Source organism: Elgaria multicarinata, chromosome 3 (genome assembly GCF_023053635.1).
Source record: "Elgaria multicarinata webbii isolate HBS135686 ecotype San Diego chromosome 3, rElgMul1.1.pri, whole genome shotgun sequence".
Classification (NCBI taxonomy): Eukaryota; Metazoa; Chordata; class Lepidosauria; order Squamata; family Anguidae; genus Elgaria; species Elgaria multicarinata.
This window is the reverse complement of record NC_086173.1, coordinates 134,175,951-134,197,554: the sequence shown is the minus strand read 5'-3', so window position 1 is coordinate 134,197,554 and position 21,604 is coordinate 134,175,951.

The following is a 21,604-nucleotide window of genomic DNA, read 5'->3' as shown; positions in this document are numbered from 1 at the left end:
AAGTAGCTATGAGAACAATCCCCAAACAGCTCTCACATTTCACCTATCCTCAATCTGATTGGTATCGGGCATCTCTTCTATTCACATTACAGTAATTCTTTCTAAATGTCCATCTGTACATATGAATTAGTATATGTAAACGTTATATAAGTCTCCATCCTCTTTTTTTGGTGATACATTTTCTGTTTTGACAGTGCCTAAGTAGCTATCCTAGTATAAAACACACGACTTTTCAGGGACACAGGAAAATGCAGAGAAGTGGTCTCTAAGCAAAGTGTGGTTTTATTACAAAACCCACGAGAACTATCAGAATCTTATATGGTTGCCTGACCATACCTAGTTTGTGGACAGAAAGAGCTTGAGTCCTAAATAAAGCATGGGTCAGAACTACTCCAGATTCTAACATGCTAGAACTGCTAGGAAAAGGTGGAGTTGCAACATGATGAACTCTGCAGTCTTTCCCTAAGGCAAAGCTCAGCAACCTGTCTTCTTGGTGAACATGCATGACTGGCACAGCTCCAGCATGCATGCCAAGTTGAAATGCTGCTGCTGTCTTTCACTCAAAATGTTGCAGCTTCTTTGCGAAATATTCGACTGGGGAGGTTTTCCGGAAGAGATCAGTCTTTATTGCTTTTTTATATTCAGAAAGACTATTGAGTTGGCGGATCTCTCCCAGCAGGCCATTCCACAGTCTGGAAGCAGCAGAAGAAAAGGTCCTCTGGGTGATGGTTGTCAGCCTTGTTTTTGCTGACTGCAGTAAATTCTTCCCAGAGGACCTGAGTGTGCAGGGCGGATTGTACAGAAGGCGATCCCACAGGTAACCTGGACCCAAACCAGGTAGGGCTTTAAAGGTAATAACCAACACTTTATACCTCGCCTGGAAACTAACTGGCAGCCAGTGAAGTGATTTTAAGGTCATTAGATAGCAACCCTATAATAGTCATGTGGTATGCAATCAGTTACTAATACAGGACTGTGTCCAATGATGGCCTTACACTAGCAGGAACACTTACATTGTGCAAGACGGGGCATCCAATTATCACCAGTCACCCCAATCTTCTTCATCCCATACTGTTCCGGAACGTTCCCCAAACCTCGGGAGAAGCTTTTGGGTACTACAAGGAGGCTGCAGTTGGTATGGTGGAACTGGCGAAAATTGGATGCTCTGACAAACATGAACATAAGCATTTTCTGCTTGGCCAAAGCCACCACTGGATATAATGCGCAGTTTAAGCCAGTGCTGGCTCCTGAGTTGTTGTTTTTAATAAAACTGGGTTAAGACCTCCCTCACTATCATAGTCAGCAGCTGCTCTTGTGCCTCATCCTCTTTCTTGACATTTCTAAAGATGGCTTGCTTGACAGGCAGAGAGCCAGTAATCCAGCAGCCAGTGGCACCTACTGCTTCTCCTTCTCACCACCACTGTTGCCTGGGCCAGAGCAAGGGACAGGTGAACAAGCAGGTTGCCATGGTGAAGAGGAGGAGGAGCTCCAATGGGCTCCTATCAGTGGGCTCCTGCTGGGCAGTGGGCCCTCAGCAGGGGCCCAGTCATAACTACCTTGACAACTGGTATTAGTTTTTATATGTTTTAAGCACTACTTAGTATTGGGAGAAGGGAAGTGATTGACATTTCTCTTCCTATTACAAGTACTACACACTATCAAGCAACATTTTCTGGAGCAGTTCTCCTTCTGACACAAACAACATCACACAGCTAAAACGCCATTGCTTTCGGCTTTTTAAAAAAAGTCCCTTCATCTACATACTAGAAACTAATGCTATAATTATTCATTTCCTAAGGAAAATCAATATTATCTTGATTTCCTTCAGCTTGAATAAGGCAGCAAATATTAGTTAAGATAAGGAGTTCCATAAAGAAAGTAAGTCATTAGGTGTGTTAATGAAACCCTAATAAAAAACCTAGTTACTTTTTCTCTTCCTCCCACCAGAAGACTGAATTATGTATGTCTGCTTGCATATTGGTTTGTATGACTAAAACATGATGCTCTTCCTTGATATTAATAAGCTCATATCTGAGTAATATATTATCTCAAATTTATTTATGTAGTACAGTGTTTAGCTTTAATATAGATGTGTGTGTGTGTGTGTGTGTGTGTGTTGAGAGGAACTATTACACTTGATATGCTGAGTTATCAAGCATTTTTAAACTAATCTATACTCCTGCTTGAAAGCTATGAGGTTCACTTTGTGTGCCCTATAGAATTCTGCAATATTTGCACATCAAAATACACTCTGTTTTTTACACTTGGGATCCTTAAGCTTTGTAAATGAAACTGTGAAAAACAGTAAACTTTGAATCCTGGTTTCTTCAGGAGGATGTCCCCCCCCCCCCCGCCACTAAGTGTTCTTTTCTTTTCAGGGTGACCTTAACTTTCATATCTGTAAAATGTGTGTGTGTGCGTGTGTGTGTGCGCGCACACACACATACACTCAATTTGACTATGTCATAACAACTATTTATCTTCTTTAATGTATTGGAAAAATACATTGAACGGAATCTCTTTTAAAAATTCACACACAACAAAGAAGCTTTAAGTCATTGCTGATTTAGACCGAGTTTCATTTATTGACAAATAAACAATCATGAATATATTTGCTGTGATGCTCTCTCGCTCGCTCTGCATGTGCCAGAATGGTTTCGTGCATCAGCTGTAATTTCACACATCTGCATATTTCTACACTAACCAAGACATTGCTTAATACAATTTGGAGGGAAGGTTTTGCACCCATACATCTTGTTACGTTGGCTAAAGTGTTTGGGAAAACAAATCATACCAAGATTCAGCCAGTAAATTGATTTTAAAAAAAAACATTTTGCAAGTGGAAGAAAAAAACATGTTTATTCCTACAAAGAGCAGATCAATATTTTTCAAGCAACGGGTGGATCCGTGGAAAAACAGTGAAAATATTAAACTACACTTGAACGCTTTGACATTTTGCATTGCTAATGGTGATCTCAGCTGTTTCCCACTAAGTAATGACCATAATGAATAAACATGCTGTGCTTATGAGAGACTTAGACCTAACAAGCTGATCAATTGTTAATTCTATAAACTGATGGTAACATGTCCTTGCTATCAATAAATAAATCAACTCCTGTTTGAAGGATTAAGACACCACACCAGTTTAAAACCATCACATTCCCTTGTCCTTCTCTGCAGTATTGCAGTTAGGATTTTAGCAGTGTTTATTAAGCAGAAGCAGAAGTTGCTCAAACATTTCAAAAGCCATGCAAGGTTGCATTAAAGAATGCAAGGTTGTAGGCAAAACTCTAATTAATAGAATAGTCACCTGGAAGTCTATTTCTCTCACAGCTTTTGTTAAACGTCCTCAGCAATAAGCAAACAGCAACACCAGGAGCAAACTGAAGGTGTACATCTCCCTTGGCTTGAGTCCCGAGCAGAGCAAAGATTATTTTCAACAAATCCAGAGTACTATTTTTTTTATCCATAATACATTATTTGTACTGCAAAATATATTTTCAATAGAGCAATTTGGTTATTTCTAGCAGGGACAAAACCCAACTGGGCAAGATCCTGTTTTGCAGCAAGAAATATTCTGAAAATGTCCTCTTACAAACAGCTACCATCAGCTGCTGCAACTCCAAACTAGAATTAGCATTCATAGTTTATTCACCATCAATGCACAATTTAAAAGAGAAATGTATAAGTTGGACATGTGGCCAGAGATAAAGGCGTAGAGGTGCTAAGCAGAACACATTCCCACTAGTTTCTGTGAAGTGTTTATGAAATAATCTGCGAACACTGGACAATACATATGGCTATTTGACAAAACTGACTAGAGAACATGACTGACACAAAGCAACCATAATAACCCAAAATATATATAGATTCACAATTTTGACCGTTGGCCATTAATATCAATGAGCAATTTGAGATTGATTCAACACTTACCATGTCAAATCCTGCTATTGCTAACTTGTGTGTTATTTTTGTAAGTCTAATTATAGCTGGCATTCTCCTTTAATCTTTTTTTTTTTAACATTACATATAAATACACTTAGAAAGACTAGTTAGAATTCTACCTGCTTCCATGGAAGGATACCCAGAAACAGGTGCCGGCTTAGAAATAGCTGGTATTTACTGATATTTACTGATAGATATTTACTATCTCCTTGTACTCGAGGAAAAACCAAAAAGGAATCAATATAATTTAAAAATAATAACAACAAATTGGGATAATTTTCAAACTCAAATAGCACAACCTCAATTTGCTTGAGCTGTATGAACAAAGAACGTGGTTAAAGCGGGGTGTGTAATCAATGGCAACACTAGAAAAGTATTAGGGGGGGAAGAAGTTTGTGAAGGAACAAGTTATTCCTCTTACATATGAATTGTAATGGAAATAGTGCTTTGTAGGGGAAGGCAGCAAAGGTGAGCAAGTAATTTTTTGGGAAGACGTGTTCCACCTTTGCTCCCCTTTAGCACAATCCATATACTTACTATAGAGACAGTCAACCTTATGTTGGGTGGTCATCAGTGGAGGCTTGTGGTTCTAATGTCAGTGGAGTGGTAAATCCATTCCGTGTTTCAGCCAGAACACTAAGGGAGCTATTCAAGCTTAGATGCTTCTTTAGAACTCAGACTGGTTCTGACTGAAACCCGGAGCAGATTCGCCAGAGCCATCAACCTCCACCGCTGGCCATGTGTCCTGCTTTACAGGGGACAGTTCTGCCCAGTCTAAGCCCAATTTAAAGATAAGAAGGGAAAGTGAGAACCTTGAAGTTGCCTACCAACCACTAGCAGCAGAACGGTGGATTGAGCAGGTGGGCACACAGGGTACCTGGTCACAGTTTTCTCTACACTTACATTTCAATTAATTGGTTCACTGTGGCATGAGCTTCTATAGGTAAGATCTCGCCATCAGGAATAGTGGTCTGCACAAGGTGTCGTAAGGCTGAGGTGGCTCCAATGTCAGTGGGGCCGTGAATCCACTCCGGGTTTCAGTCTGAACTCTAAAGGAGCTTTCAACACTATGGTGAAATATACTACACTTGTATAATTATTTCTAAATTATATTAATATTAACAATGTATATTATGTTTTAATTCAGTTTTATATATTTTATATTTACTGCTGTTCCCCGACTCAATAAAAATGGAGAGGCGGGTAAGAAATCATATTAATTATTATTAAATTAGCATCTAGACATATACAGTTTTATATACAAAATTTATGACAAACTATCCTCTTTTGTCCTCTTTTTGGGGCGGCGGCGGGGGTTTTTTTTTGGCAATGCATAACTGACCCTCCTGCACATCATCTGCATGCCATAAGGAATGCACCTAACCGCTGTGCCAGGGTGGGCATCTGCAGGGATCTGGGCTAACAAAATCTCCTGCCCTTGCCCTTGGCTCATCAGCAATGCTTGTGTAGCCCAGAGAAAGAAGGCCAGAAAGCAATGGAAGTGAACAAAAAGAGGAGGAGCTGCATTTGCTTGCTCACTCTGCTTTCTCTCTCCGCAACAGCGCGGCTTACCATGGCAAGCAGGAGAGGTGACAAGCAGGACAGGGCTACACCGAGCCCTATAAAGCCAGCAAACTGAGGCAGGAAAGCAATTAGGGGCCATCCAATGGCAGTCCAACCTTTACACCAAAGATAAGCTATACAAATGGAGCAGCCAGGCCAAACTCAGGGGCTTTATAGGGCTCGGTGTAACCCTGTCAACCCCTTTTGTCACCAGCGCTAGCAAGAGACTGAAGGCCAGTCCTCTTCTGGCAAGCCCCAAGGGTCTTGGATCTCATTGCCAAAGAGCCCAGCTCAACTCCTGGCACCTTAAACCTACTTCCTCACATGCATATAAAGGAATGAACCAAGACAGTGAGGATGAGTGTACATGTACACATTGGTTCACGTAGAGTGGAGTATTCAGGTGAAAACTAAGAAGGGCCTTTCCCAACCTGGCTCCCTCCAGATGTGCTAGACTACAGTTCCCATCATCCCCCACCACCATGGACATTTGGGCACGCTGGCTGGGAAAATGGAAATAGCATTACAACACATCTGAAAGGCACCAGATTGGGGAAGACTGGCTAAAATAGCAGCAATGTCACAAGCCCAGCCTGAGAGCCAGGACAGGAAACCAACCTGAGCTTCAAGGGCCTCAGAGTTGCTAACAAGATTCTCATGAACAATAAAAACACTATTCAAGCCTCACAACAACCCTGTGAGGCTGGTGAGGCTGAGAGAGAGTGACTGGCCCAACATCATCCATGGCTGAGTGGGGATTTGAACCTGGATCATGCTGGTCTTCATCTGAATTCCCTGTATCACACTGCCTACCATATATGCAACTTAAATATTAAAGGTCTATTTTTGTTTATTCCTGCAGCACTGATGAATGTTGAAAGGCATGTGATAATTTACTGGGACAAGTACACAGAGAATCTTACATTTTATCACTGTAAATTCTGAATGAAACAGAGGAACAAAACCGTGATTATTATTTTGTTGTCGTTCAATGTATTAACGGGGGCACATTTGACAATTACCTCGAATTATTTAATGCTCGAGGCAAGCAGAATTAATTTTTGTATATATTCTTAGCACCTCACCCTGCTGAGATATCCCCATTGTTACACTAGTACACATTGTAGTCAGAACACTTGCAGCTACCGCGCGTGCTTTTAAGAGAGGTAAATCTAAATAAATTGCATTATTAATACATTATCCTTATTGCAATAGCAGTGAGGGGGCAATAGAAAAGTAAACCCCACTGTGCCTATAACTATACGAGTATAACATGTTAACTCCACCAAGAAACAATACAAACAAGGAAACAATTTTGCTTCATTTTGCAAATGTTCCACTCATTTGCAAATAAGAAGCCTGCATTTTTTCCCTAAAACTTTAGTCCAACTTTCCATTCTCATCTCACTTTCTGCTGATGGAAAATGGGAGGAAGGAAGGAAGGAAGGAAGGAAGGAAGGAAGGAAGGAAGGCAGGCATGCCTCCTCTTTCCCCCTCACCAAATAGTTCTACCAACACAGAAAGGAAGCCATGATTCTTTCTCCAACAAGGTTTTCTGGAGAATCACTGTCCATATTGCATCAAGGTATCTGAATGGCTTTTCTACAGCATATGTTATTCTGATCCAGGGGTAGTCAACCTGCTGCCCCCCAGATGTTTTGGACTACAACTCCCATAACCCCTGATCAATGGCCATGCCAGCTGGGGCTTATAGAAACTGTAGTCTAAAACATCTGGAAGGCAACAGAGTGCCAATCCCTGTTCTAATAATAATAATAATAATAATAATAATAATAATAATAATATCGTCTCCCTTAACTTCGCTTAAATGGAGGGAGGCCATTGCTCCGTGGTAGAACACTTCTTTAGCAGGCAGAAGTTCCCAGGTCAGCTAAAAGGTTCAGTGAAAAAGGCCGGAGACCCTGGAGAGCCACTAGCTGTAGATAATGGGCCTGTTCAGACAACACTCTAAGCCATGATTAGGCCTCTAACCCTTTTGCAGCAAATAGTTAGTGAGCATATATAAAGCATGGTTATGTAGCCACCATGGTTCGGAATAGTTCACATGACATGCTAAACTGTAATGCTTAGCTCAAAATGTTTAACCACCATGGCTTAGCATGTCGTCTGAACAGGGTCAAAGCAGGGCCACATGGACAAACACTCTGACCAAATATAAGGCAGATTCCTGTGTTAATAAGTGTATTTATTAATTGATTAATTAATTAATTAAAAGGTTTTTAACCTCCATGTTTCAGGCCACACTACCCTTACAAAAGAATTGACAAAGATTTAAAACACAAAATATAAAAACACAGGGTTGGATACAGACTTGGTCATGGTTACAGTAAACCCACTGAAATCAAGTCCCATTGAGTTCAATGGGTCTGCTCTAGATCCAACCCAATAACAATAAACTCCCCTATTAACTCCCCTAATAAGCAGCAATAAAATCTTAAACATAGCACATTGAAGCACAAACTGGAATAAAAATGTCTTTACGGTTCTTTTCAAGACCAGCAATAACAGAGCCATATATATTTAATTAGGCAGGGGGTTCCAAAGGTGCAGGGCCACCATCAAAAAGTCCCCATTTCTGGTACCCTCCAATACAACTGCTCTTACTGGTGGGCCAGAAAGTGATCACCTCACAGCCTATAGCCCTTCTATTATTGTTTAGGACTGTTTTCAGTTTTTATCCAGTCTTTCATCCGAAGACAACTAATACAATTAAAGTGCTCTAAAATACGCATGCTGCAGTCCTGCGCCTTGTTCTGCATGCATTAATTTTCACTGATTTTCATAGGACTCCTGAATATGTCACTGGCAGTGGGATTGCAGCCATAGTCATACTTTTTTAAAAAAAGATCTTGAAAGTAACTCAGAAGCACATCAATATGAAAACAACAATTATATAATACTTCTGGCTATAGCCTCAAAGCCCACAAATTCCAATCTGGCCACCAAATCCAGACTTGCTCTAATGCCACCTCTGTTTGCTATTCAGCCAGCAAGCCTTGTCACAGTGATGGCCTAGCTTGGCTGGGCTCTAGGAGGTGCAGTGGACGCCAAACACTTGGAGTCCTTGGATTTCAATGAATCAGAAAGACAGGTTTTCCAGAGAGACAGGAATAGGGCAGCACCACGGAGAGCTCCAAGTGATCAGCCTTGGAGCAAGCTGAATCACCACCTGAAGTGGAAGAACGTGTGCTGCTGCTGTTGCTTCACACCCCTCCCCTCGCCACCAGCACCTCATGCTCCCCCATCCATGTCCCTCCCCTTGCTGCCGCCATATCACACACCGCACTCCTGCCCCATGCCCCCTTATCTTTGCCACTGCTGCCATACCGGCTCTATGGAGAGCCATAGGGATGGAAGTAGTGGCCTCCAAGGTATTACGAGTCCTCACAAGACCCAGCCGAGTTTTCGCAAACTCTCATTGGAGCTATATTACACCTTACCAGTGCCCCGCAGCTATTTCTTCCAGCTGTGGAGCTCTCAAAGATGAAACAGAGGCTCGGTGGCTGCTCCAGAGAGCCCCACCAGCCGCTCTCTCACTGAAGCAAATGCTACAGCAGGAGGGCAGCTGAAAGGGCTCTCTAGAGGCCCTGTTGGAGGCAGCGGGGCAGTGGCTAGGTTTGGCTCTCCTGGCTGAGGCTGGGTGAGGAAGTGGCACAATTCACTGTTCTTCCAGCTCTGCCACTTCATACAGGCACCTCACCATGCTTCATGGGTGGGCTGTCCCTGCAAGTGATGTCGGTGCTGGAAGCCAGGTTGCCTGCATGCTGTTCCAACAAACATCAGACTGAGAATGAGCTTTAAGTATTGTTTTGGCTTTCTTTAGGCTGGTCAACTCCACCTCCGTATTGACTTAGGTCTTCTCTCTTAAAAGGGCCTGGTCTGTTTCAGTAGGCTTCAACAACACGGAAGTGCCTGCACCATGGTGGTATCTTCATGGCTAGATTCCTCAGAAGTTGAGGACAGCAGTGTAACCTGTTCTGAACTCAAGGGAGCTGGTCCCTGGAGACTTCTTGAAGAACTAGCGCCTATGGAGGTGGGAATGCTACGGCACCCTTATGTAACCAAGAACTCTCACAGATCTGTTAACTCAGGAGCCTCATCCTCTAAAGACAAGGAGTCTGGATCTTGGGCCACGATAACCCCGAGCTTCATCTACAAGACAGTCTTTTCCCCTTATTTAACCCCATCTGAGAGGAAACAAAGAAGAGATTGCTTTAAATCATGCTTCTTTTACCATCTCACTTGGCTGCTGGCTAGGGATAATGCCCAATTTCTTTCTATCTACCTGACAAGCTTCCCAGTCTCAGGTGTATCCTAAATCTCCCCCTACTGGTCCAATGGCTAGAGCTGGTTTGTTGGCCCTTATTCTCTCTCCCCCCCCCCTTCCACTCAACTAGGATGAAGTTGAGGTGGATGATGTCTCATGTAGTCTCTCAAGGAAAACCTGGAGAAGAAATTCTGACTTCAGGCTAATACAATGCTAGTATGTGATGCTATCTAAAAATAAGGGATTGTTCTTAACTGTTTTATTTGCTTTATTGTGCTGCTTCAGACTTCTCCCATTCTCTTTTATTTAAAATAAACCTTTCTTTATCATTTGAGCCATGGGATTGACTGGATTTGTCACCTAGCCCTAGATTCCTCCCACCCATATGCTTAGCTGTTTTTGGTTCACTTTATAAACTTCGATGGGGAGAAAAGGAAGAAGTTACAGATTGAGTCCTGGCTTGGCACAGACCAGAGGGTTTACTTACTAGAAGCACTTCCTTACTCTCAAGTTAATTCCCATAGCCCTGACATGTGTCCTGCGTCAGAGTTAGGGAGCATAAGGAGGTGGGGGTATTACTCACGGGTAAATACCATGAAATACACTCCAGATTCCAGGTAGTCCAGTTCTGTGATGTGGGGAGTGATTTAAAACCAGCTTGTACTTCTACAACTATTGCTGTTATTGCCGCTACAATAACCTGAGACTCATTTGCTATTGTTACCGTTATTCTGCAGTCTTTCAGGTTTCCATCTGCTGGACTGCAATAATTTGGCACTGATGCAAACTGCTAAGATTACTAATAATCTGTTATATCAGACTTTTTTCCCCAAATATCTATGCTGCTCTTTTACTCCAAATAGATCTTCAAAGAGAGTTAAGATTAGATGTAACCTGTTTTAAAAACAAGAACACACACAAGAGAACTGAAATCTGATACAGCAGGTTTTCACTTCTTATAAAAGAGGTTAACAATGTGTCCAGGTTGCCAGGTACATAATCAGGGTAGGGGGAAACTTTGCTCCCTACTCTTGCACCCAAGACATGATCTATATATGAAGCTGCCTTACACTGAGCCCACCCATTGATCCAGCAAGCCCACTACTGTCTACTCTGGTTGGCAGTGGGTCTTCACGAACTTGGCCTCCCCCTACCAGAGACTATTTTGCTGCAGGGGATCAAGCCTGGGACCATCCATTGCGGATGCTGGAAAAATCCACAGCAGAATCAAATGAGTCCAAGCTTCTATGAATCCAGCTCAAGGGCTGAGCAGTAGACCGGCTTTTCCCAAGTTGCATGGATTCCGCAGACTTGTGGGCTGTTTTTACGCAAACTGAGTCACAGAAAAATATCTAAAACAAAACAACAACAACAAACCCTGCGGAAAATGCCCACTATTCCCATAGGATAAAGCATTGGGGGGGATTTGTGTATTTTCAAAAGTGCAAATTTGCGCAAATTCAGGAAATTGTGGGGAGGGGAACTGATTCTGTCAATGAGCGGACAATGGAACCAAAGGTGCCTGACGACTTGCAAAACACAGATGGAACAGATTTTGCAAAATCCATACATTCCTGTACCAAACATCTGCTCTACTTCTGAGCTATGACCCATTCCATCAGCACCTGAGGCAAAGAACTTCTGGCCACCCAGATGTTGTTGAATTCCAATTCCCATCATCCATGACCATTGGCCATGCTGCCTGGGGTTGATGGGAATCAGAGGTCCATAAAACTCTGGAGGGCCATAGGTTCCTACCCCTGCCCTACACATTATGAGATCCATAAGATGGAAACTCCTGAAAGACCTCAGAATAAAAGTTTGTTCAACTGAAGGTTACAGGAGCACAGCCCACCTTTCCTTCCTCAGGGTTCCTCTACTCATCACCAGCAGCATGCTCACTTCCACTCTAAGAAGCCATGCTAGAGATATCCCTGTATGACTTCACTGGGAGTTGTAGGACTTTTTTTTTCTGTCGAAACATGCATAGCTATCCTGGGAGTTATATTCCAAGACATCTGGGGGGCACCAGGTTGGGAAAGGCTGATACACACTGCTGCATATCCCACTTGTTTTCTCTTTGAGCCTTTCTACACGTTTTATTATGCACTCATGATTCCTCATTCTCGGTAGTTTGCGGTCCCTTTTACACTATTTATTTATTTTATTGCATTTTTATACCGCCCAATAGCCGAAGCTCTCTGTCCTCACCCTCCAGAGCCTCTCTCCTGCCTTGCAATCATTATCACAGGGTGTGTGTTTTTCCTAACAAGGGAAGTCTGGTACTTTTCTCAATGCCATTTTAGAAGTCTCATGTATTTGTGCAATTTTGCTATACCACAGTGCCACTTAGTGCTTGTGTAATGGAACATATACAAAGGCAGAAAGAAAAAAAACACATGGAAAAAACAAGTGTACAGGAGCCGATCTTAATCCTGCAAAGAATCTGGAAACAGAAGCCTCGGGAAAGATGTGGAATAAAAGCCTCATGTCGAAAAGCTCTATGTTGTCTCTCCTTCTTACCCAGTCTTAGAAAATAATCCATGTTGCAATTAAGAGGGGAATAGCTCCCTTGATGTAAATGGAACTGGCTTGCATACTAAAAGTCCATTAATGTAGCCAAAGAGAAACAGCACTGGTACTCCTAGAAGTGATATTCAGAAGCCAAGATGCTCACCTCTGGAACTGTTCTCAGACACTTCCTGCATCTGAGTACGCTCCCTAGGAATATCATGAAGCCAAAGAGAAGCCAAAATGGAGGTAGGTTCCTGGTTGAAATAGAAGCCAATTTGGGAAGTGAGAAAGCACAAATGCAATTCAGGCTGGGAAGGTGGAGGGGAAAGCAATAATGGGCAAAGGAAGGAACACATAGAAGGACTCACTGCCTCAGGGCTATTTCCAGGTGCCCTCCAGATGGGTTGAGCTACAACTCCCAATCAGCATAAGTATCAGATTTTTTTTTTAAAGAAAATACAATCATTATTTGACAATGTTGACTGGTCAAATGCCCAACCCTGTTGTATGTGTTCTCTTTCTTTATAATATAGGAAGAAAAATTGGTTACTACTACCACTAACAGAATAGATTGTGTATTTTGTAACTTATTTACATTGCATCAGGACCCTGTCATTGTCTGAGGGTTTTTTTCCTATTCCCTGTCAAGTTTCTGTAAAACTCAAATACGATAAGAGGAACAAAGAAGGCATCATTTGGCAGGCTTGTAACAAATAAAAGTATCTAAACCTTGTTCCTCCTTGTCACCTAAATCAATGTTGGCACCCAGGTCAAATCTGGCCAACCAATACTTTTCCTACCTTGGGCTCCTAAATGCTAGAACGTGTGATGCTGATACTACTTTCCTGATGTATGTCATGGTGCACCTTTGCTAGCCATTTAAAGACCAGCTAACTATTTCATCAAGAGAAGTACAAAGGAAGTCTAACGGCAAAGGCATGACCATGTCTGGATATTGCCTACCAAATTCATCATTCTGATCCACTCTACCACATTTATTTCCCTAATAATGCACCGACAACATGCCCTTCCTAACTAGTGGTAAGTGACTTACAATATTTTCAGCTTGATGGGCGGCAATAATTCCAGACATTCAAACACCTCTCCAAGTGCAACTGAAGTACTATACTCCCTGCATAAGGCCTCTAGCACCTAACACCTATATGAATCAGAGTTCAGTATGTATAGATATCATAAACTGCATATTGGACACATTAACACAGGATTTAAACACAAGTAAGCATGCAACAAATATAAATCATTTCAAAAACAAGAAAAATAATTAAGGCCACAATTCAATGCATTAGACAGAAAAAGTCCTACAACTTCTTATTTAAAATAATCCATTGCATGTACATGTTGCATCTTATTGTTGAGTCAAAGTGAAGTTTACACCCACACATTTACACTCACAAAGTCTCAAACAAGTCAACAGCAACATTTCAATATCCCATGTGGTTTGCTTTAATGCAATGTACACCTAAATATGCAAACTGTCAATGAGATCACATGTATGGAAATATAGCATTTAGTAACATTAAATGATCCCAACGATCTCATAGAACAGGAATGGAGGATGTGTGGTCCTTCAGATGCTGTTGGATTGCAAGTTCCATCGTCTCTTATCATTGGCCATGCTGGCTAGGGCTGTTGAGAGCTGGAGTCCAACAACATCTGAGAGAGCCACACATTTCCCACTCCTAATATCGAATTTATGTTTTAGATTAACTGCACACATCAACACTTTCAAAAGGTCATTGCAGATTCTTATGGCAGAACAGTAAAGAAATAAAATGCTTCTCACCAGTAGTGAATGCTCTGTGTATATTCAACCTACACAAGTTTACTCAGAAATAAGTTCCATTGAATTCAATGGATCTTACTCCCAAGTAAGTGGGCATAGGATTGCAGCCTAAGGCACTTGACCTTAGAAGGATGTTAAATCATTAGAAGCTTTCTATCTGTGGACTCACAGTGGGGTTGGATCAAGTCTTAAAAAGATGCTAGTACATTTCAGCAAACGAAAAGAGATTTAGAACCAAGGATAGTTAAATATATTCTGTTCTTATTGCTTGGTATAATAGGCAAGTGGTACACCCAGGGGGCAGAACCTCAGGCCCAAAGGGCCCAATCCAGCACCCTGGGCCCAAACTCCTTTCCTTCAACTGCTGATCATCTGGCGGTTTCCTGGGCTTTGTGAAATGCCTCTCCTAAATAGCTTTGTTGTGAGCATCTGTCTGGGAGGCTGATGGACAACCCACACACACATCTGGCCCCCTGGACCCAGCCAGGCGCCCCCAGCTGAGAGCGCAGACCACTGCCGAGCCCTTGCGAGGCCTTGACAAGCGCTCGGCAGCCATTTGCAAAACCACGCAGTTCCACCTTCCACTTTAACAGGGTGAGCCACTGGAGCAAAAGGGGGAAATGCGCCATTTCCAAAGGCTCTGGAAATCGGGTATTTACCCTTTCGCACCAATGGTGGACGCCATTAATGTGGAAGGGGGAAGGGGGCGATTTTGCAAATGGCTGCCAAGCACTCACCGGACCAAGTTGAGCCTCAGAAAAGTCTCCTGGGGCCCAGCAAGCAGGTGGCAGGCAGTGACTGGTGGCCATCTGCCAAGACAGGCACAGGCACTTTCGCTCACCCCTACTCCTGAGGCTAAGATAGCAGCAGTAAGACCTTTAAGCTACAATATATTTTATTTATTTATTTACAATAGTTATATACCGCTCCCCATTGAAAATTTCGGAGCGGTGTACAAGATAAAATAAAATAAAAACAGAATAAAATACATTAAAATAGATTTTAAAAGAAGCAAAATGTACAGTGAACTGTGGCTGGTCGTTAAGGAAAGGCTTCCTGGAATAATGACGTTTTCAGGAGGCGCCGAAAGGAATACAAAGTTGGTGCCTGCCTGATCTGCAGAGGCAGGGAATTCCAGAGAAGGGGGGCTACCATGCTGAAGGCTGCTACTTTTGCATGCCTCTTTTGCTTTCAGTCCCGTCCACCACTGGAATCCTCCCTCCGCACTGCCCCAACATCACCACAGCCACCAAGAGCTTTCTCAAAGTGGAATTCAACCCTCAGGCAGGAAAAAAGGTTCAACACCCCTGCTTTAATCTTTAACTACCTTCAGGAAATTATTGCCTTGTCCAAAGTAAGTCACCTTATTTGATAACATACCGCATGCTGTTTTCTTCAGCATTTTCATAGTTCTGTAAGTAGATTAGCTTCACAATCCTGATTAGTTTAATCCTCCCAACAGTCTTCTCTTCATTTTTACTGGTTGGGGTGGTATTTGAAACGATGTCTTCAATAACTACTCTCCTGATTTCTCCCACATCCACACTGGATGGAAAGCTCAAGGACACAGAAAACAACTGTGTCCTACTAATAAACTGGAGTACAGTAGTGAAAATAAAGTGTAATGCGTTAACATAATGCATAAGCCTACCTGGTCACTACAATCAACATCTGAGGCCTTCCTCTGAGTCTCACCTCAAATGAGACTCGGGAGGTGGCAACAAAGGAGAGGGCCTTCTCAGTGGTGGCCTGCCAATTATGGAACAATGTCCCCACTGAGGACGGTTTGATGCCAACACTGTCATCTTTTTGGCACCAGGTTAAAACTGCCTTCTACTCCCAGGCATTTAATGGCATAGGAAAGGGCATTTATGTCAGCTGTTATTAACAGGTCTAATATTTAATTGAAATTGCTTTTAGCTGTTTAATTTTTTATTTTAAAAATGCTATACTGTGTTTTATAAACTTGCACCTATGGTTTGTAATTTTTGTGAATTGTTGTGCAAAGAAATGAAATAATAATAATAATAATAATAATAATAATAATAATAATAATAATAATACATTACATGAATAGCCTTTGAACTATCAATAATGTTACCCATAAATATCCTTGTTGGACCATATAGGTTAGATCAGACAGAAGAATCAGACAGCACATGTACAATTTAATCATCTCCAAAATAGAGGGTGTGGATAAAAAGAATTACAGAGAATTCCTGAATCATGTATGGTAGATAAAACTACCTTCAGTTTATTTAACATTGTCCGCTCTACTAATCACTATGACTAAAAGAAAATTAAAATTTAAGATAGTGTCTTTCTTAAACAAGCAATGGAATCTTTAATCTACCCAGACTTTATTCATTCATGCATGTGATGTATTTATGAGATACCCTTCAGTTTACAAAACTCCCAAGGTGAATACCATATGACTTAATAAAGCAAATACAAAGCAGTAGTAATAATAATTAGGGATGTGCACCAGATTCAGCCGAAGTCCAGTCCAAATTGAGATCTTTCAGGCAGTTTCTGGTGCTTCCCGAGGTGAAGCGGACTTCCCTCCATAGGGACCAAAACTGAAGGAGGACCCAGTAGTTATGAGTTGGGAGGGAGTGGGATTGAGAGACTGACAGGTCCACCTTATAATCCTGGGCATGTTTTATCAGGGGCTCTCTAAACATATGCTTTGAGGGAGGGCAAGGCTGGGACCATAAGATGGCCATTGTTCCAACTCCACCAGACTTCAGTATGAAAAAGCCTTAAACTGTTTCCCAATCATCAGAACTCCCAAGCCTTAGGACGTGACCTTCTAAAACTTTGCAGGTGTCTTGCCAAGAGAGACCTCATTAAGGGAGGCAAATAACTCATGCATACTCCAAATCTGAGGACTCCCCTTTCACATAAACCACTGCACCTAACCTTCTGAAACATTGCAGTTGTATTACTTAGATCCATTTTTATGCTGTCTGCCATTTTCAGAAGGATATAAAGGCTGCTCTTGCACAAAAGTGTCTGCACATATTCATCTGAAATTTGGCAGGTTCAATCCTCTCAGAAACAGCAACTATCTCTGCAAATTTCATCCAATTTTGCCATGAAATAACAAAAAATATAGGTAATTCCCTTAAAAGAAAATGAAAATATAAAGGTGTGTAGCACAAAAACCACTGCTATATTTTTGAAATTTGGCAGGTATAATCCCATCCTCAGGGGCTAACGTACCTGTCAATTTCATTCACCTTAGACAAACATAATGTTAAAGCTTTTTCTAAAAAAAGTTCTCATAATAGTCAATGAGATGCATGAAGCTTCAGCTTTCCAAATTTCATTTGGTACCTGAGTCAAAGCTGAAGCCTTCAAATCAAGGGTCTGAGTAGAACCCTATGGTCAGTGCACACCACTAGTAAGAATTATAATAATGATGATAAATGCATAAAATTAACTCAGAATCGAGTCAAAGCAGAAGAGACAGCAAAATCTGTTTTTAGAAAACAGTTAAGTGATCTGCTAGTAGGCTGGGACAAATATGAATGTCTTCACCTGGAGGTGAGAGGCATCAAATTCACTGACAGGTAAATCTTCCTGGAGTTAGCATTCCACATTTAAGGGCACCATAACTGAAAAGGGTTCTCTCTCCTCACTATCTGCCTAACTCCAAGGAACTCAGAGTAGAATCTTTGAAGTTGATTGTAACATTTGGGCATGTCCATTTGGGAAGAGAAGGAGACCCTTTAGATACCAAGGTCACATGACATTTATGGCTTTAATGGTAAGCAAAGGACTACAATACTTACAGCACAATCTTAGGCTGAATCTTCAGTTCCACTAAATCCAATGGGGCTTAATCCCAGGTTAGTAGATATTTCCACTGAAATGTCAATTTCCATGAAAAGCCGTAGGACTTGCTTCCAGGTAAATATAACTGACACACCAGGCGCGCACACACGTACACACATGCACACATATTCTTCAAGCTTTTGAAAATGGCACAGCTTTGGGAATGATACTCAGAATTTGTAAAGACTCAAGCTGCTCCATGTAATCTCATCTTAATTGCTGGGAGTAGAAAAGAACCACCAAATCAAGTCTGGTCTAATGTGGTTTGGTCAGTGAATCCAAAACACCTGATTGGCTAATGATGAGTCAAGCACACACTTAATCTCCAGTGGCTGCAGTTTCAACATCTCTCATACATCGCCCTCAACAGCTATAAAGCGAAAGCATTAGCATAAGTGTTATTATTGTAAATGGTACAAGTGAGACTCTCGGGCAACTTGTTGAAACAGAAAGCATACTGTGGCACAAAGCTAGTTTTCAAGCTGAATTCGTTCTTCACTAGGAGATTCAGCAGTTGTAAAAGCATCCCTTCTTTTTTTCAGAATCTCCCATTCTGAAAAGAAAAAGAAAACAGGAAACTCAACTAATGAGGAATCTTGATGTTCAGCAATGGAATCCTGTAAGAAGTGCCTTTTTTTAAGGGAGGAGGAACAGCGTGCACGTGAGCTATCATGACAGAATATCAACAGTGCAATCCTATGCATACTTACCAAGAAGTAAGTACCACTGAACTCAATGGAGCTCACTTCTAAGTAGAAATGTATAGGATTGCACTCTAAGTATATAATGCTCTGTATAACCAAAATACATCTCTAAATTTGATTCTTTCAAGCATATTAGAGGGGTGGCCTAGTACTTTATCATGATGATAGCTGGACAATGCAAACATAACAGAAATGTATAATCTCAAAATTCTAAGCATTTTTTTAAAAAACAAAAACCAAAAAAAACCAAAATGAACTGCCATAATATAAAGAATAATTGTGCATACAAATAGGAGACAGACTGTAAGGACCCAGATGGCCACTTTGGAAGACAGAGGTCTTTGCTGCCCATAATTAGACTGATAATTATCATCATAAATATAAGTTACCACAACTGACTCACTTGCATTGTTTTCTGGGCAGAGAAGTGACTGTTGCCTCTGTCTGCCAATTTGATGTTTTAAAAATCACGTCCTTTCATGGGTCTCATAAGTCTTTCATTCACAGATTCCCTAGCAGACGATGGCTTTTCCAGTAAAACATTACAGCCTTTTAAAAAACCAATGAATTAGGAAGCTTCCCTTCAAATATGTGACCATTCCAGAACATGCAGGAGGGAAAAATGCCAGCTTTGCAAATACAATGTGTGCCAGGGAAAATGTATGTCAAAGCAATTTGAAAACACATCGGTGGAGAGGTTTGCATGCAATTACAGAGCACACACCTTGGAATACATTGAGTGGCATACTGGGAATACGCTGTCATGAGTTATTTATTTTTACAGCATGTGGAATCAGAAGAGGGGTCGGGAACAGCCATAACATATCAAGTGGCTACCTAAAAACTACAGAGACTCCTAACTTGAAATACAATGTACAGGAAACACTTTCCCAAACAAAGAGACTTTCTGCTTACTATTCGGTAAACAACAACATCTTGTTAGCAATGTTGAAGTTGATTTCAGGGTGCTGAATGGTTGATAGAATAGCAAAGACTGATCAGGTTTATTAGTGGCATGTGCTTTCTGGCTATTAGTTTGCGATGCAGTAGTTGTAACACACACTGTCTCTTCCCTTCTCTCCCCCTTCTCTTTCACACACACACACACCCATTCAACGTCCTTTACTCAGAAGTCTCACTTGGTTAAACTGGGCTCATGCCCAGGTAAGTGGGTTTAGGATTAACACTACTACCATAATGGGACTAACTTTCCAATCCCAAATGTGTTACTAACTTTCCATGAATTTATGTAGAATGTATTTCATGTTGTGTATTTAGAGGCCAGGTAGCAAATGGACTTCTGTGGTGTGAGGGCAATAAACTGGGGCGGGGTGGGTGGGGTGCTACCAGATGTCTCTCATGTTGAAGGAAGTCCCCAATAACGACACGGTCACTTAACAAATAGACAGCAACACAAAACAAATTGTCTTTATGTCTGAAGAAAATCATGATTTCCATAGTTTTGATGAAGGTACACCCAACAAGTTGTGGAGAATTGCTACTACTATTATTACTATTATTATTACGGCTGAAGTGGAAGGATAAAATGGGAGTAAGTAGTGTCGGTCTCTCTCATTTTCTCTCTCTTTCTCTCACACATACACAGGGCAACTCAGCACTGCCCTACTACACCTCCTCTTCAGCACAGTTCTTCGTCCACTGACAAAATGAATCAATTCGCACATATCTATTACAATCAGCCGTATCAATCAAGCTTGACTGAAGCAGTCTGCTGCGCGCCAAGGAACAACATGCCCAACGGTACTACGAAATCTCATGTAATGGGCCAACAATAGAAGGAGGACCACAAAGTTTTATTTCACTCTTCCTGGGGTTCCTTTGCTATGCAACTGCACCTCCTCCACATCCCACCAACCCTGCTCGCCCCCCCCCCCCCAAGCACACCACTCATGGAAGCCACAAACAAAACAGCACAGAAGCGACAGCAGGCAGGAAATTCCTTGGTGCCCAGGTTTTGACCCTTGGGAGGACGACAGAGCACCCAGCCAGACATCCTCACTCTCTGTAGCAGCCTTCCCCAACCTGGTGCCACCCCCCAGATGTGTTAGACTACAAATCCCACCATCCCAGATGGCCCATGCTGGCTGGGGATGTTGGGACTTGTAGTCTGACCCTTTTGGAGAGTGCCAGGTTGGGGAAGCGTCTCACAGACTTTCAAGCTTCAATGCTGAACATACAAGGCAAGAAATTATTTACACCAAAGCCCCCCGGGTAAAATATAGACTGGAGACAAGGTGGAAGAAGGAGGGAGATCCTGTTCAATCCCAAATATGCATCCCAATCACTCTTTTGCAACTGCATTTCAAATCATTTGTCCAAAAGAGGCACTTGAGCCTGCCTAGAAGTGGCCCATATCCTGTATGAACTGGAAGGCCAAACCCTTCCTTCCAAATGGCAGGAGATGGCCCTGGGTGAACAAATGCACTCTGCACACACTTAAGGGGGCACACCATTAACCCATCGATTCTAGCAGCGCTTGGGGCTTTCCAAAAAGGTTATTGCACTGAGCAAGTAAACCCTGTTACAGAAGCAGCCAGGGCTTAGCTGGGCAGCAACACTAGCCAGCCGCAGGGCTCCCAAAGCTGAGTGGCAAATGCCCTCCGTGAGCCCCTGGGGGCCAGGCTTTCCCACAAAGCAGCCTGTTTCCCAGCCTCCTCCAGAAGCAGCTCCCTCAGACAGCTTTTGCGATCCAATCAGCCTGCCAAGCTCCGTGCTGTCCAAGCCAGCTCCAATGGCTTCCAGAGGGTCACTTTCAGCATCCTCCAGTCCCCACTGCCCGGCAGGTTCTGCCACTCACCCACAAGCCAACCATTCCAAAGGCTACCATCTTATGCAAATACGCCTGCTTGGGAGGGAGTTGGACGAACCCTGTGGCACTGGGTTCAGATGCAGGGAATTGGACAGGGCTCTGAAGGCCACCAAAAT